The 6,173-nt window shown below is 42.9% G+C and overlaps 1 long non-coding RNA gene across 1 annotated transcript; it reads left to right on the plus strand.

Moving 5' to 3' along the window:
- The first annotated feature begins 728 nt into the window (after nt 1–728).
- LOC141371573 (uncharacterized) lies at nt 729–5,845 on the plus strand. Its single transcript, XR_012376640.1, has 3 exons — nt 729–890; nt 1,443–1,562; nt 5,691–5,845. It is a non-coding gene; the product is annotated as an uncharacterized lncRNA (long non-coding RNA).
- Nucleotides 5,846–6,173: the final 328 nt, after the last annotated feature.

The raw sequence follows: 6,173 nt of genomic DNA on the forward strand, positions 1-6,173 counted from the left end.
AGAGCAGAATGCCCTTGAGCATTGAGCAGTTCTCATAGCCCAGGTGTGATTACCTTAACAGATGTTTTCACACATCCTTTTTGGGCTGCCCCATAAACAAACAGGACTTGTCAGAGTAGAGTGCAGGCCAGTTCCACGGCCTCATTGGGTTAAAATGACCTGAAGTGATGGTGCACCCGGGGACCACAGTGGCAAGAAAAGGCAGCTTAGGAACGTCAGGAAACCATGCGAGAAGCAGTTCAAGCTGGACAGAGCCATAAATGTCCTTGGTATTTGTCCTGAATTCCAGAAGAATAAAGGACTACTCCTTAATTGTGTGGGGACATCAAATGAGAGGAATAATCCTGTCCAGCTTTCTTCCCCAGTGAGCATGTCCAGCCTTAGCAACCAGGGTTTTAGAAACAGCTGGGATTCCACCCTCAGTCTCCATCTGTTACCAGATCTCAGCATTCTCGGGGAGGGACATGGGAGATGGCTGATATTGGCATGCAGCGGTGCTTTCCCATGTACTGACTACTGAGAACATAGCCTGGTTCTGCAAGCTCACCTCTGCTGGGAACGTGATGAGTGAGCACTGTGAAGTCTTGCTATCAGCATTGTCATCACTACTCCTTCACTCAACAGTTTATGAGATGTAGAATAACAGAATGTTAGTTCTGGAAGCTCCTCAGCAAACAGAATTCCATCCTTCTCCTTCTGTGGATGAGGTTGGAGTGGGTAGTTACCTCCTTAACTGTTGGGTAACAACCCCTCCAAGCGTCTGCTGCAAGCCTGGCTGTTCAGAACCACACAGCTTCGTTCTATAGTCATGTCCCCAAGAATGTGGCAGAAGCGAGGTCTGAGTAAGGATCAGAGGAACACTGAGTAAGGAGCAGAGGAACTTTTTGAATGTGAGTAACTTCTCTAAATATTTTGAGACTTATTACCCTATTTCATCTCTATAATGTATGCAGAGCAGGGGTATATAATAGAGATTAATTTTTTTACTTTAACAAACTAAAAGGAAAATAATAACTACTACTGTTTACTGAGTGTGTTATTGCCAAGGACAGTTACAGAAACCTTGCATTTATTATATCTTATCCTTACACCAAATCAAAATGATGAGTATAATTTTCCTGGTTTGCATCCTATTGTATCACAGATGTCTGTGTAGAATTTCAGGCCTCCCAGTATCCCTGGAATCTAGTGTTATTGTTCCAGTTGATATTGTGCTGTGAACATGACCCCTGGAGTGCTGTAAGGTTAACCGCATGGTGAGGGATGCCTGGTTCACCTCTGGGCAAGCCGAGGTGCTCTTGTCACCCTCCCAAGGAGTCCATGACTTTCGTCAAGTTACTAACTCCACACCTGGGGCCCAGGGCAATGATAATAACTGTTGCTTATGTTTGTGTGATGTTGTATGTTTTACAGAATGCTCTCCTGACTATTGTGTCTTTCAGGTGTGGGCCATGGACTTGGCCCCATGTCACAGCATCACACTCTTCTCTCCGCCATTCCTTGTTGTGGGCTCATGGCTCTAATTTCTCATTCAGTATTCTGGGAGAATTCACTAAGCAAAGGTATGCACAGGAATTTGAGAAACAAGACAGAGGATCATAGGGGAAGAGAGGGAAAAATGAAACAAGATGAAAACAGAGAGGGAGACAAACCATAAGAGACTCTTAATCTCAGGAAAAAATACTGAGGGTTGCTGGAGTGGAGGGGGGGTGGGAGGGATGGAGTGGCTGGGTGATGGATATTGGAGAGGGTATGTGCTATGGTGAGTGCTGTGAATTGTGTAAGACTGATGAATCACAGAACTGTACCCCAGAAACAAATAATACGTTATATGTTAATAAAAAAATTTTTAAAAAAATCAGACCTCAATGGAGACAAGGATGGCTCATTGTTTCATTTATCCTTTTGTTGGCTATTCTCCCCTTTAATTTTGAATTTCACAAGAATGTGTTTTTGTGTGAAAAGTATTAGCTTGACTTGAAAGATATGAAATATAAAACAATAGGATATAATGAATATGCCATGAAATATGATAAACACTATGACAGAGCTAACATTAAATATATAATGTAAATGGACTTAACTGAGTTTTTACCAAAAAAAAAAAAAGATTTTCAGTTTGGCTAACAAAGTAAAATTCAAATCTAAGTGTTTATATGAGATAGAGAGAGACTGAAAGATTAGAAATGAAAGGATTGCCAGAGACATATTGGGGCAAAAGGAAAAAAAATTCAGAGTAATTGACTTGAAATGTCCCAGTCCACCAGGGCTGGTCTTCCTAACACTTCAGAGATCTCCGTGTTCCCCTGTGGTTCTGTATGACTCTTCCTCACATCCCCTTAGCTTGTGCAATGAGCAATTAAATATGCTTTTAAGATGGCATTTCCACCTAAGATGATTTCTAAAGCTGCTGGGATGCAGCCGACAATATGTGCTTCAGAGCTGCCAAAGCAGGTTTATGAGTTATTTCTAAGGGACAGAATAGGAATGGAGAATTAAGTGTGAACAACCTTCAAAAAAATGGAAAAGTCCACACAGTCAACAAGGTATGAGCATGTGAATATGCATATACATGTGTGTATGTAGGTGGATGTGGGTGTGTATATATGTGTCTGTGTCTGCACATGCATGTACTTATAAGGTGTACATGTGTAAGTGTATATTTGTGTGTGCGCATGTTTGCACCCACACTTGGGATCCGGTGTTCCTATTCAGGTCCTAGGGAAATTCTGGAGCAGAGCCCTAGGGGAAATTAGAAGTCATCCTTGCGGAGGAAGGCCTGGCTCTTGGATGAGCACACTGGTAGGCACGCAGGAGAGTTGGCCAGGTTTCTATTTTCTTGTCTTTCCTTCCCACTCATATCCAGAGAAGTGTTTTGAAGGCAGTGCTCTGGCGATCCTGTGAGCCATGCAAGCACTTGGCATTTGTAAATGCCATTGAATAACACACTCTGGAGACCCTTGGTTAGAGACTCAGAAACTGCTGCAAAAACCTTGCTTTCCTAGGAGTGAAGCAGTAATGGCACATCCCCTCTATTTTATTGAATGGTAATAAAGTTATCTTCTTCATCCTAAGAGCCTCACCATTCTATGATCATTTCTGGAACTTGTGGTGATTAAACTTAGAGCAGAAACCCATTTGAAGCCAATTCATGATTTGTCTGTTACCCAAAGGAATAAAGTTGATTTGTGGAAACAGACTTCTATCCATTTGTCCAGACTACAGTCCAGGCGATTACTTTTCATATTTGACCAGTTCTGTAACATAACCCTTCTTATATTTCTGGATGTTAGAATTCTTTGTATCCACATCATGCTCCTGTGGATGTGCCAAGAGGGCACTGGCTCTTTGGTGAAGCCTGCACAGGATGATCCTTAGGGCATCATAAGCAGTGTGAGAAGCAAAGTGGTCACATGGAAGGAAGGAGGTGTGGGCTCCATCAATCCCAGTGCCACAATAAGATTGCGAGCTTGCCACCACAGGACCCATATTCAAGCTTCTGTTGCATCCTACCTGCAAACATCTCAGGAACCAAAATGAGTCCCATGGCTGAGCCATGGTTTGGACTGGGGCTATGCTGCCTGCCCAAGAAGGACAAGTCAAGGAAGGCCATGAAGAGGGGATCGCAATCCATCTGGGCAACAGGCTTCCTCAAAGTGAGGGTGACTTAGGGTGTGTGGAGTGAGCTGTTCATACATTGTTGGGGAGAGAAAGGATCTTGCTTCACCTGTGAGTGTGCCTGGCTGTGCCCAGGATTGCACTCATTCACCAGAGCTCTGGGGCCATCAACAGGGTTGCTGCCAGTCTCCTCTCTGTGAAGGGAAAAGGGATCAGTGTAACTTAGCAGTTCAAAACTGCAAAGCTTAAACCTATATTTAGACTAGAGGTTGGCAACTTCTTCTTAAGGGGCCAGATAACAAATATTTAGCCATTAAGGTTCTACTGCTACTACTTAGTTAGTTTTTGTACCCAGGAAGCAGCACAGACAATACGCACACAAATGGGCACTGTGTACCAACAAAGCTCTATTTACAAAAGGGGTGTTGCTGTGAGCCATATTTCGCCGACCAGTTTAGGTTAAAGATTTGGGAAGTATACTAGCTGACAAAGTTACCCCTCCAGGTGGGGGCAGCTAGATATGATGTCTCAAGCAGGGAAAGGACAGAAAATTCAGACTCTCGTTCAGGAAGGCTCCTCTGCTGCCCCTGGAGATGGAGTTGCAGGTGTCTTATTTATGTTTAGGGTTTAGAAGCAGTATTCACGCAGAAAGTTCAACAGCAGAAATGGATACAGGTCACCATAGAGAGTTGTACATCACTAAGAGAAGACAGTGGCAGAAAGGTGAATGGCCTTTCTCACTGAGGCTGAGGCCTCCCAATGCCTAGAAGGAAGGAAAGGTGGAATATCTGGAATTTGACTAAATTGAAGACTGCAAATTTACCAAGCAGCTGTGTGGTCCTGGGGGTGACTGATCCTTATCATTATTATTTGCAATTAGATGGACTAGAAGATTGAGATAGAAGCCAGCTTTAATTACAGGGATATGGTTCATGTTCCATTTTTGCAAATGGGTATATCTCTGGGAAAATCACATGAGTTGCTATGCCACACAGTTATAGGCAAAAGGTAATAATGGTGGATAGAAGGCTAATTTTGTGCAGTGTCCATGGTTTCCAGACAGACACCTTACTTTTATGTGTGTCACCAAGTAGGAAGCAAGTCTAAGACATGTTCTGAGGAGACCTCTGGTGATGAGAGGACAGCTACCCCTGACATAGTGGCAGGAGTGCCAATCTGTGTGTGTGTGTGTGTGTGTGCACACACATGTTCCTATACTTTTCCATATTTGTGTTAGTCTCACTCCATATTTTTTAGGATGAGCCCTTTTATGCATCCCACATTACCACACCCACTCTCAAGTGTCAAAGTGAAAGATAGTCATCTGTAATTAGGGTTACCTGGATGAGAAACTGAATGTACATGTGGGGCCAGATCACATATGCCAATAGAATTCTGTACAACCTCTGCAGCAACCTGCCCAGAAAGCCAAACCACAATCTCTGCAGGAATCAGCCAAGAGTAGTCAGGACTTGGTCAATGACTGCTAGCTTCCCTGAGTTTTGCCCCCTGCTCCCAAATCAGGACCAACTGGAAAAAGCCAAACCAATCACACAGGATGTCCCACTTCTAGTTCCCCTGCCCCCAGCCTCCCATGCCAACAGCCTCCTATCATGACATTCTCCCTTTTTTCCTATAAGCTTTCCCTCTCTTCTGCCTGCCTTTGAGTCTCAGCCAAGTGCAAATGATGGTGGCTGACTTCCTTGCTCTAGCAAGTGCTGAATAAATAGCCTCTGCTTGTTCTCATTTGGATGGCCTTTGTTTATTTCCGGACAGAGAACCTTTGACTCCTGCTCTTGCCAACAGAGGAACACACAGGAGCTGAGAGGTTGAAAAAGCTATAACTTTCCTCCTTTATTGCTCTTCTCTTATACTATTGGGTTGGAAAATCTGGTGCCAGATTTGACTCACAAAAATTGTAGAAAATGATTTGTCTGATAAATAAATAGTTCCATTCACTGGTTATACAACTTTTGATAATTGGGGTGCAACATGGAGCAAGTTTTCAATGTACAATTTTATTTTTATCCATTTATTAGAATTTTATTCTTTTTATTTCTGATTATTATCAGCCAAACATACACATAAGATGACGTGTCCACCATTGAGAAGATGAGATATCCTCTGCCAACACTGATGACTACCTGGGACAGTTGGATAGCAGTGGAGAGGAAGTGGCTGAGATTCTATGGAGGGAGACATACCTGGACCTGAGTCCTGGCCTCAAAACTCACTGGGTGTGTGAGCCTGTCTCATCATTTATAAACGGGCTTACCAAGTGTGCCTACTTTGTGTGTGTGTGTGTGTGTGTTTTTTTTTTTTGTGAGAACTGACTGAAAGTACAGTTAGTAATATATTAAAAAACACAACATATTGTGATATGGTAATTTATAACAAGAAGTACATATTTGCTCTTAATCTCCATTTCTGGCCCAGAGCTCCTAAAACCCTTGGAATTCCTAAATGATGAGTGTGATAAATGTGCTTGATATTCATAACAAACCCTTTTCAAACTCACCTGAATTTATATTAATGAGGCGATTTTTTTGGAGAGC

Source organism: Callorhinus ursinus, unplaced genomic scaffold, assembly GCF_003265705.2.
Source record: "Callorhinus ursinus isolate GAN/ISIS: 27379988/994484 unplaced genomic scaffold, GSC_fseal_2.0 scaffold78, whole genome shotgun sequence".
NCBI lineage: Eukaryota > Metazoa > Chordata > Mammalia > Carnivora > Otariidae > Callorhinus > Callorhinus ursinus.